Raw genomic sequence first — 12,582 nt, forward strand, 5'->3', positions numbered from 1 at the left:
AAGCTACTTGGCTTAGTCGTGTCCCATCGGGGGATAGAGGCCAACCCCGATAAGATCAAGGCTATCGAGCAGATTCAAGCCCCCAAGATGGATAAGGATGTGAGACGTTTGACTGGATGTGTTGTCGCGCTAAGCAGGTTCATTTCCAAGTCTGCCGAGCGCGCCCTGCTGTTATTCAAAATCTTGAAGAAGGCAGGACCCGTGGAGTGGACCCCATAGGCAGACGCTGCGCTACAAGATTTGAAGACCTATCTTTCCTCTGTGCCCACTTTGGTTTCTCCCAAACCACAAGAGCAGTTGCTGCTATACTTAGTGGCAACCAATCAAGTGGTAAGTGCAGCACTAGTGGTGTAGCGGGAAGTGGATGAAGCAACAACCACAACCACTGTTGAGAGGAAAGCGAACATGTCCCGGCAAGGTCAGATGCAGTTCAAGATAAAGAAGAGCAAGGCAGCGGAGACAGTTCTAAGGTCACGACAAGGAAGAATGTGGTGTAGAGTTCAGTGTACTTCATCAGCTCCCTATTACAGGGGGCTAGATCGAGGTACTCTGGCATGCAAAAGTTGATTTTTGGCCTCGTCATGGCCTCAAGGAAACTGCACCACTACTTCCAAGCCCACGAGATCATAGTTGTCACCCAATTCCCTTTGCAACGCATACTCAGAAACCCAGAGGCCACCGACAGGATAGTGGAATGTGCCTTGGAGTTATCTAGCTTTGGATTAAAGTTTGAGAGCACATCAACTATTCAGAGCAGAGCACTCACAAAGTTTATTGCAGAATGGACACCAACCCCTGATGAAGAAGTGTTGGAGACAGTCATCCCCGGCAAGGAAGCGCCCCAAGAATGGATTATGTATTTCGATGGTGCCTTCTCCCTACAAGGTGCAGGGGATGGCGTTGCTCCCACTGGGGAGCACCTTAAGTACGTCGTCCAGATGCATTTCCCTTGGGAGAAGGCTACCAACAATACTGCAGAGTATGAAGGGCTCCTTGTCAGGCTCGGGATCGCAACAGAACTGGGAATCAAGAAGCTGATCATCCGCGGAGACTCACAACTTGTGGTGAGACAAGTAAACAAGGACTACCAAAGCCCATTGATGGAGGCATACATCGAGGAAGTGAGAAAATTGGAGGAGTGCATTGACGGATTACAAACAGAGTGTGTGCCCCGTGCGAAAAATAGCATTGCTGATCATCTGTCAAAGTGAGTTGCGCAAAAAATCCATGTGGAACCAGAGAATTTTGTTCTCCATCTGACTCACCCTCCATATCCTCGGCAACAATGGCCAGAAAGAGGAGGAAACTAGACTCCGGCAAGCCTCTCCAGGCAGAGTTTTCCGAAGCCCCCGACATAGAGCTTGGCAGGAACAACTCCCCTTCGATTGGCGAGTTGCACCCTCCTGCCAGACCACCGGTCCCTGCGGGCGAGGAGTGCGCTCCCATGAATGAGGAGGTGCCGCTGGTCCTCGTTGTCGAGCCTCTGGCTCCAACTTGGGCACGACACATTGTCCATTTCCTCCAAACAGGAGAACTTCCCGAAGAGCAAGAAGAAGTTGAAAGATAGCCCGGAGGGCCAGTATGTATCAGTTTGTTGACGACACACTACATAGAAGAGGGCCCAACGGTGTGAAATTGAAGTGCATTTGTCGAGAAGAAGGAAAGGAACTATTGGCAGAGATACACAAGGGTATGTGCGGCTCACACATTGGATCGAGGGCCCTGGTTGGAAAAACCTTTTAGCAAGGATTCTACTAGCCCACGACCCTCCAAGATGCAATTGAACTCGTCACCAAATGTGAAGCCTGCTAGTTTCACTCCAAGAACATCCATCAGCCTGCCCAAGCTCTCCAGATGATCCCTTTATCATGGCCCTTCTCGGTCCGGGGGCTCGACATCTTGGGCCCATTCCCCCGTGCTAGCGGGAGCTTTGCGTTATTGTTCATCGCTATCGACAAGTTCACAAAGTGGCAAGAGGTGGAGCCTGTGAGAAAGGTGACCGCACAGTCAGCTATCAAGTTCTTGAAAGGATTGGTGTGCCGCTTTGGGGTCCCTGCCCGAATCATCACCGACAATGGCACCCAATTCACGAGTCACGCCTTCATGCAATACGTTCATGCCCTCGGAAGCAAGATCGCATTTACCTTTGTTGCCCATCCCAGGAGCAACATGCAAGTTGAGAGGGCGAACACTGAAGTGTTGCGAGGCCTCAAGACAAGAAAATTTGATAAGGTGTGGAAGTGCGGCAGACGATGGATCGACGAGCTGCAGTGGTTCTTTGGTCCCTCCGTACGACACCAAATCGAGCTACCGGGCAGACTCCCTTCTCCCTAGTCTATGGGGCAGAAGTATTTATCCCCACGGAACTCATATACAGGTCACCTCGAGTGCTTTCCTACGATGAAGTAGCGCAAGAACATCACCACGTGGGATGATGTTGTGCTACTTGAGGAGAACCGTCTCCGGGCTACTAAGTGTGCTGCACAATACCAGCAAGCCCCGCGTCACTATCACAGCCGCAGGGTTCATGCCCGTAGCTTAAGGAAGGTGACCTTGTCCTTAGGCTCATTCAGTCCGCCAAGGGTACAAACAAGTTGACGCCAAAGGGGGAAGGCCCTTACCGGGTAGTACGAGTCACCAGACCTGGCGCAGTCCGTTTGGAGACCGGAGAGGGCATTCAGTTGCAAAACTCATGGAACATTGAGCATCTCCATAAGTTCTACCCGTAAGGCATGGCTGTTAGGCCCTGCCCAGCAGCCACCCTTTTGTATAGGCCTTGCCGATGTTAAATGTAACCCCTTGTACAAAGCCAGGCGCAGACCCTGAGCGACAGAGAAATAAACAAAGAACAGCCCCCCTCTGACAAATGCACGCATGCATAAGCATATCATGAGCATAGCATGCTCATGTACATAAGATTGCATGTAGCACTGTTTTCATCTGCACTAAGTTGCAGGGTCCTTGCCGTGGATTTGGACCCGAAGAAAGGAAGAGAAGACAAGTCTACACAACGATCCCTGATGAAAGGTCGTGGATGTCGCCTAGAGGGGGGTGAATAGGCGCTTTAAAATAATTATGATTTAGGCTTGAACAAATGCGGAATAAACCTAGCAGTTAATTTGTCAAGCACAAAACCTACAACAACCAGGCTCACCTATGTGCACCAACAACTTATGCTAAGCAAGATAAATAACTAAGTGATAGCAAGATATATGACAAGAAACAATATGGCTATCACAAAGTAAAGTGCATAAGTAAATGGCTCGGGTAAGAGATAACCGAGGCACGCGGAGACGACGATGTATCCCGAAGTTCACACCCTTGCGGATGCTAATCTCCGTTTGGAGCGGTGTGGAGGCACAATGCTCCCCAAGAAGCCACTAGGGCCACCATAATCTCCTCACGTCCTCGCACAATGCTAGATGTCGTGATTCCACTAAGGGACCTTTGAGGGCGGTCACCGAACCCGTACAAATGGCAACCCTTGGGGGCGGTCACCGAACTTGTACACTTTGGCAACCCTTGGGGGCGGTCACTGGTACCCATCAAATTGCTCGGGGCGATCTCCACAACCTAATTGGAGACCCTGACGCTTGCCCGGAGCTTTACACCACAATGATTGAGCTCCGAACAACATCAACTGTCTAGGGCGCCAAGGCACCCAAGAGGAACAAGCTCTCGGGTGCCCAAACACCCAAGAGTAATAAGCTTGTCAACTTGAAACTTCCACGTATCATCGTGAAGAACTCAAACCGATGCTCCAAATGCAACGGCTAGGGCACACGGAGTGCCCAAGTCCTTCTCTCCCATATTCCACCAAAGCAACTAATGCTAGGGAGGAAAATGGGAGGAAGAACAAGAAGGAGAACACCAAGAACTCCAAGATCTAGATCCAAGGGGTTCCCCTCACATAGAGGAGAAAGTCATTGGTGGAAATGTGGATCTAGATCTCCTCTCTCTTTTCCCTCAAAAACTAGCAAGAATCCATGGAGGGATTGAGAGTTAGCAAGCTCGAAAAAGGTCAACAATGAGGGAAGAACATGAGCTAAGGAGGTAAGGTTTATTGGGGAAGAAGACCCCCTTTTATAGGTGGGGAAAATCCAACTGTTATCCTCACAGCCCACACAGAGCGGTACTACCGCTCCAAGGAGCGGTACTACCGCTCATCCTCACGGTACTACCGCTAGGGATCGTGGTACTACCGCAAAGGGTAGCGGTACTACTGCTTGCGAGCGGTACTAAAAAAATACATCCGTGCCTACCACCGCATGACTTGGGACGAGTTTTTGGTCCAGAGCGGTACTATCGCTGTAGGAGCCGCGGTAGTATCGCTCTGGAGCAGTAGTAAAAAAGTATATCCGCTCCAATTTGCAGTAGTACCGTTGCAACCTTTTTAGAACACAAAAACTGCCACAACTTCTACAAACGGACTCCGAATTCAACGAAACCAAGTTTGTTGGAAAGCTAGCGACAAGGCCTAACACAATCTTGATAGAAATAACAATAAGAAGCAAATTAGAAAAGGCCCAAAAGAAAATAGTGAGAACCCTTCCTCGAATATGATCGGTAAAACCTCCAACACCGAAAACGCAATAGAAGAAGCATGTGAACTCCGTTTTCGATGAACTCGAGCTTGTCAAGAAGATGACCACAAGCTCTAAAACCTCAAAATAAAAAACAAATAAGAATCAAGAAAGATGATGCAAGGATGCATTGGTTTGATCTCTCAACGAGCGATACGATCAAGCTAGTAACTTGAGAGCCCCCCTTGATAGTACGACTATCGATCCTATAACCCGGTCGCCAAACTATCACCATGAGACCGGTAAAATATAAAACCTATCAAGGGAAAACCTTTGCCTTGCACGAAGTCCACTTGAGCTAGATGATGATGATCGTGACTCCCTCAAGTTGGACCACCTTTCTTGATTGCGCTCGCTCGACGAAGACTAGTTGATTGCTCCCCCATACTCCACTATGGGTGAGCCACTCTTTGGCACATCTTCACAAGTCGATTGACACAAAAATGGAAGGCAAGCTTCAAGCATTTGATCTCTTCGTGATGCTCCACTTGAACTTGCACACGGCAATCTTGATGACGATGACCACTTGATGTCATCCTCTCCATGGGTTGAGTGATATCTTCCTCTTGACGCAAGCCCATGAACGCGTACCTAACCCACATAGAACTCTCACATAGACCATGGGTTAGTACACAAAGCACAATGGACAATGCTTACCATACGATGGGATCACTTGATCCCTCTCGGTACATCTTCTACGCTTTGTGAGTTGATCAACTTGATTCACTCTTGACTTAGTCTTGATCAACCTTGAAACTTTCCAACTCTCTTCATTTGGATGATGTCTTGAAGGTAAACATGAATGATCACACAATATTCTTCTTCAAGACATGCTTGCAATAAGCTCAACACTCGCATGACCAATCTTTGGATAATTCCTTAATAGCACCTTGGTCAACACATAAACTCCTTGAAACCAACACATGGACTTCAAGAAAAGCCTATGGACAAATCCTTCCAATATAACTCAATGCAACCATTAGTCTATAGAGAATGTCATTAATTACCAAAACCACACATGGGGGCACCGCATGTCCTTTTAATCTCCCCCATCTTGGTAATTGATGACGATCATTTTCAAGAGAGTTTATAAAAGGAATTATGCATCACCATGCAATGCAACAACCAATAGTGCATGCGTATGAGATGCAAATGCTAAGGAACAAAACCAAAGCAAGAAGAGATATCTCCCTAAACTTCTCCACAAAACTTTCTGAAACTTCTCCCCCATTGGCATCGATTGCCAAAATGGGCGAAAAGCTTAGAAGGCCAATATATTGTGTTCCTCCATAAATTGTGTATTTCTCAACAAGAGAGTGGAATGCCATACGCATATCCAAAGGTAAATACTTAGAGGAAGACAAACTATATTAAGGCACAAAGATTATTAAAGAAAGATATGCCACAAAGACAAATCAAAGAGAGTCACACGCAATAAAGCAATCAAAAGATACCAATTCAAGCAAGCAAACAAAAGATATCAATTGAACCAACTATACCAAGGATCCTATGAGCCACAAGAATAAATGATATTATGATATGAGCATAAGAGTGTTCTAAAGAAACTAGAGAAGCTCCCCATGATTTGTGCACAAATAAGAATATTTGTATTGGATACAAAGTGCACAAAATAGGATCATAGCTCCCCCAAAATCAATAGAAACTTACAACAAGTGCAAGTTAGCATATAGGAGACAAAGCCTAGCACTTGCAACAAACACATGGTTGGGCAACCTATAAAAGAGGCAACTTAAGAATAGGCTCAACCAAAATGATGTGTGTGAGTCATGGCAAAGCACTTGAGAAGACTAAAATAAGGATGAGCATTAAGCATCAACATAGTCTTGGATAAATGAGATACATGGTGCATGACATTCCTCCCCACATACACCCAACAAGCAAATGGGTTCACAAGCACACTAAAAATGCAAAATGAATAACCAACACTTGTGACAACCCATGGTGAAGAAAGAAGAAGAAAGCCTTATCAAGACAAGGGATACCAATTAAGATGGCAAAAGCCTCGTAAAGACAAGCATGAGGAAAATAATCTTTACCACACAAGAGTGCATCAGGATGCAACAAGAAATAAGATCCGCACTCAAGACAAAAGCTTTCACGGAGCCACCAAAGAAATAGCATAAGAAAGACAAGGTGGACGTGAAAGAAAGGATATCATCTAGAGATGTAATTTCTCTCAGGTGTATAAGGTTCTAGGTAGACGAAATCATGATGATATATGTCTACAAAGAAGGATGTACACCCGACATAGTTACAGCACGCAGGAACAAGATATCCACAAGGAAGTCATACATATACCAACAAGATATTTGCTTGGAAGCATAGCACATGGCTAGATATGGTCTTATTGTATATAAATGAATTCCTACCACACAACCATCAAAGACATCACAACTAGTAACATGAGATCATCGTTGAGATGCTTTGAGAAAGGAAACAAGTATCACAAGAAAGAGTGAATTACATGCCATGATACAACCTACACAAGGTTGATGCAAGAAATGTGTGCATGAAGTAGATGATGATACTTGTTACCGAGATATCATTGGAAGGATGTAGTAGATACCAAATGAAGGTAGATGGTAGTTAATTGATCATCCTAGCTTGACTCCAATAAGCACATGGTGACAACACCTTCCTTGTGAGTGAGCCGAGCATCCAATGCATCTCCAACCGTTGCTAGAAGAACAACACAAACTAAACGGTACCCAAACTCATTGGGACCAAATAGTTAGAAACACCAATACATAGGACAAACTCCACATAAATATGTGCATATAGATATGGAAATGAATTTCATGCACATCTCATCCAATTTGAGACTTGGTGGAGTTTCCCCTATATATTGGGTCAAAGAAAGAAAGCATGCCAAATAAAATACATGAAGTAAATATGCATACTCAAAACTTTCAAGAACCGAAACCAAATGAAAAAGAAGTGCCAAGTGAAAAGGATACCAAATGGAGAAATCATCACTTGGAAGATATCATTAAAGATACATCAAGTAATAAGATATCCATTGATACACACTAAATTAAAGATGTCAAACTCCCAAAGAGAGAATGGTTCCAAACAAACCAGGCTCTCAACAAAGTTTCATGATGGCACAAAGTACCAAAAATAAAACAGCTTACCTTCCACCAACACACACTTGATAAGGATCACAAGAAGAGTGTTCTAAAGAAAATAGGATAGCTCCCCCACGATTGTGCATTATAGAGAATTTGCATTTGAATACAAAATGCACAAGGTGGGATCACCGTTTCACTATATCTGGAAAACACTAGACAAGAACAAGAAATTAACAAGATCCACAAGTGGTATGGAAGACAACGGGATTTGACACAATCCTTGGCAAGAGAAAAGGCAAATAAAAACAAAAACCAATGTAAAGATGATCAATAGATTCTACCACACATAAGTGAATACCAATTGTCAAAAGACAAGAAGTATTTGGAAATAATTCCTGGTGGTAGATAACAAGGATATCCAACATCATCTTCACAACAAACACAAGCAAGCTACAACTTGTAGAGCTAACATGTCACCTAGGAACAATATAATTACAATATCAACTCTAAGTGACAATATCTCAAATGTACACATTTTCTAGGCTTGTAATATGACCATAGCATATTACTCCCCCATAATGTGATACCAAAGAAAACTTAACAAGATGCAATAATAGGATCCAACGAGAGATAATCAATGGACTTTTAGAATTTGAATTTCTCATGAGAGATATAGCACCTAGCGACTAGATAATATTGTAATATCAATACTAGATGGTATTCCTAATGTACACACATTTATAGGATTGTGAGGTGCACAAAGCACATCACTCCCCCAAAATGGGATGTTCCATTAATCTCTCACACGAGCCAACTAGGATACAAACAAGAAGCATAAAGGCTCAACGCACGACACACACGTACATGATGTTCAACCCAACACACACATACTTGATTGCTCAAGATAAGCAAGTTGGAAGCACAACATATACAAACACATGCAAGGAACAAAACCAAAACATGCAAGGGGCAAGTAACTTTCAGTGTAAACAAATTAAGTACAAGTTACCGCAAGGAGGTACATTGGATATAAGATAGAAACTTGATAATCCAATTGACTTGGCTTGAGACAATAAGAATGATGAAGTCCCCTTAATTATTCATAATGTAGCCAAGTCTCCAATGCCCTCCAACAACACCTATTGATCAAGTTTGAGCTTGGTGGTCCCCAACCAAGTTGGGTCCTAAGAGGTTAGTCACAATAGGCTTGGCTACCCAGATGGTTCTTTTCTTGACACCACTTTGAGTACCAACAAACTTGGCAAACACATTGCCAACCTTATACTTCCCAAGAGAATAGATATCATCAATAATATTTGGGTTGGATAAGTTACCACTAGTGCATGAAGAAGCAACGTGACCTTTCTCATGACATAAGTAGCAACGTCTACTCTTCACTTTCTTCTCACTTGATTTCTCAACAAGAGAAGCATTAGCTTGAGTTTTCTTGGGAAGAGGCCTTTCTTCAACTTGAGGTTGAGCATGAGAGTGAACTTTTGGTCGCTTCCCTTGTTGCTTGTCACTAATGGGCTTCTTCTTCAATGGGCAAGATCTAACATGATGCCCTTCTACTTTGCACTTGAAGCAAATAATCTTGGCCGAATTCTTGACTTGTTCTTGGCCCTTCTTCTTGTTTCTCTTGGACTTCTTCTCCTTATTGGAGTCGAATCCAAGTCCACCTTTGTCATTGGGGGATTTTTGCACACTCAAGATATTGTTGAGTGTGGATTTCCCTTCACGACTCTTTTCCAAGTCTTTCTTCAAAGAAGTGACTTGGTCCTTAAGCTCTTTGATTTCCTCTACATGGTTAGTCTCAACACAAGTACTAGAGGAAGTATAAGCTTCATCATTAGAGCAACAAGGCAAGGAAAGCAATTCATCACAAGATGTACCAATGTTATGCATGGATGAATTACAAGGACTAGCACAAGGCAATATAGCATTTTGACTAAAAGTAATGCTAGTATCCACATGAGGCTCACTTGATGTTACCTTAGCAATCATGGCCTCATGAGCTATCTTTAGCACATTATGGGATACTAGTAGATCATCACGAGAGCTTTTCATGGCTTTATTTCAATTTTCCATAATTGCTAGATAGCAACTCAAGTTGAGCCCGTAGCTCAACATTCTCCTTCAAAATGGATGCTTCACAAGAAATAGAGTTAGTAGCACAAGTGTCATCATTGACAACAAGAGGAGAGGCAACTTGGCAAGCTCTTTCAAATAGGAAGCTTTAAGTTGAGCATGAGACTCGGTGAGTTCGATGAGCTCACTCTTAATGACCCTAGAGCCATTTTCGAGGTGCTCAAAGTCCTCAAGGAGTCTAGCATGAGCAACTTCAAGCTTAGCATTTTTTGTTTTGAAATCATTGGCCACCTCAAGAGCTCTATCATGAGATTCCCTCACTTTAGATAATTCTAGAGCAAAAGTCTCCTTAAGAGATTCAGAGGTGTTTTTTTTCATGTTCAAGAGCTTGAGATAGCTCCGCGATCTCATTTGCGTAATCACGTTCATGAGCTTCCATTCTCTCAATGGTGACCTCATTCTCCTCTAGATGGGATTCCAACTCCTCAATGTATTTATTGCCATCAATGGCAATGGACATTATTTCCATGAAGTTGGAACAAGCAATTTTATTTTTATGAAGAGCTTTAAAAATCATTTCCCCCTTAGTTTTTAAGGAGGCAACATTATCATTCTCTTCATCATTATCCTCATCATCATTAGCATCAACATCATCATTAAGAGACATATTGGGGTTCGAGGTAGGAGATACCTTTGAAGCCTTGGCCATAAGGTAAAACGCAATAGATGATAATATAGGATCCCTTGAGGCACCATTAAAAACCACATCTTGTTCCATGGAGTGTTGGTTTTCCTCTACATTGTTAGCACAACAATTCGAGGAAATAGATGCATTTTTTCATGGTAACAAGACATAGCAAGCATGTCATCATGAGATTTAGTCAAGCAATTTCTACATGATATGAAAGGACTATCAACACAAGAATGTGAAACATTTGGAGTGCTCGAAGTGTTATATCCCAAAGAAGGAGCATTGCAATAATATAGTGATGAAGGATCATCCACAATAAGCATACTATCATTATTGCAATGACCAACACTACTGACCATATCATTACCTTGTGGCAAACCACATGTAGGTGAAGTAGAAGAAGTTGAGAAGACTATACAACCGGGGGTGGAGGGAGAACAATCATCCCCACAAAACTTGGACACACCATATTTATCTTGAAGCTTCGTCCACAACTCATGGGCATCCTGGAACGGCATGAGTTGAAATATAACTACAATGCTCAAACATCGAAAAGCACATTAGAAGCTTGAGCATTGACATAAGAGTTTTTCTCATCCTCTAAAGATAATATTTGGGGATCCTTTGGAGGAGAAAAACTCATATCTACAATTCGCTCTAAATTTGGGTCCATGACCCTAAAGAGATTAAGCATGCGAATAACCCAAACATCAAAATTTGTGCCATCGAAACTAAGAGTGTCAGAGAATCCTAATCCCCTAGTCAACATCTTTACTCTCTAGACGGTAAAGCCTAATAAAGAGAGACGAGGCTCTGATACCAATTGAAAGATCATGGATGTCGCCTAGAGGGGTGGGGGTGAATAGGCACTTTAAAATAATTACGGTTTAGGCTTGAACAAATGCGGAATAAACCTAGCGGTTAATTTGTCAAGCACAAAACCTACAACAACTAGGCTCACCTATGTGCACCAACAACTTACGTTAAGCAAGATAAACAACTAAGTGATAGCAAGATATATGACAAGAAACAATATGGCTATCACAAAGTAAAGTGCATAAGTAAATGGCTCAGGTAAGAGATAACCGAGGCACGTGGAGACGACGATGTATCCCGAAGTTCACACCCTTGCGGATGCTAATCTTCGTTTGGAGCGGTGTGGAGGCACAATGCTCCCCAAGAAGCCACTAGGGCCACCATAATCTCCTCACGCCCTCGCACAATGCAAGATGCTGTGATTCCACTAAGGGACCCTTGAGGGCGGTCATCGAACATGTACAAATGGCAACCCTTGGGAGCGGTCACCGAACCCGTACACTTTGGCAACCCTTGGGGGTGGTCACCGGTACCCGTCAAATTGCTCGGGGCGATCTCCACAACCTAATTGGAGACCCCGACGCATGCCCGGAGCTTTACACCACAATGATTGAGCTTCGAACAACACCAACCGTCTAGGGTGCTAAGGCACCCAAGAGGAACAAGCTCTCGGGTGCCCAAACACCCAAGAGTAATAAGCTTCTCAACTTGAAACTTCCACGTATCACCATGGAGAACTCAAACCGATGCACCAAATGCAATGGCAAGGGCACACGGAGTGCCCAAGTCCTTCTCTCCCAAATACCACTGAAGCAACTAATGCTAGGGAGGAAGATGAGATGAAGAACAAGAAGGAGAACACCAAGAACTCCAAGATCTAGATCCATGGGGTTCCCCTCACACAGAGGAGAAAGTGATTGATGAAAATGTGGATCTAGATCTCCTCTCTCTTTTCCCTTAAAAACTAGCAAGAATCCATGGAGGGATTGAGGGTTAGCAAGCTCGAAGAAGGTCAACAATGGGGGAAGAACACGAGCTAAAGAGATAAGGTTCATTGGGGAAGAAGACCCCCTTTTATAGGTGGGGAAAATCCAACCGTTATCCTCACAACCCGCACAGAGCGGTACTACCACTCCAAGGAGCGGTACTACCGCTCGTCCTCACAGCACTACCACTAGGGATCGCGGTACTACCGCAAAGGGTAGCGGTACTACTACTTGCGAGTGGTACTAAAAAAATACATCCATGCCTACCAGTACATGACTTGGGACGAGTTTTTGGTCCAGAGCGGTACTACCGTTGTAGGAGCCGC

This window comes from Triticum dicoccoides, chromosome 5B (assembly GCF_002162155.2).
Source record: "Triticum dicoccoides isolate Atlit2015 ecotype Zavitan chromosome 5B, WEW_v2.0, whole genome shotgun sequence".
Classification (NCBI taxonomy): domain Eukaryota; kingdom Viridiplantae; phylum Streptophyta; class Magnoliopsida; order Poales; family Poaceae; genus Triticum; species Triticum dicoccoides.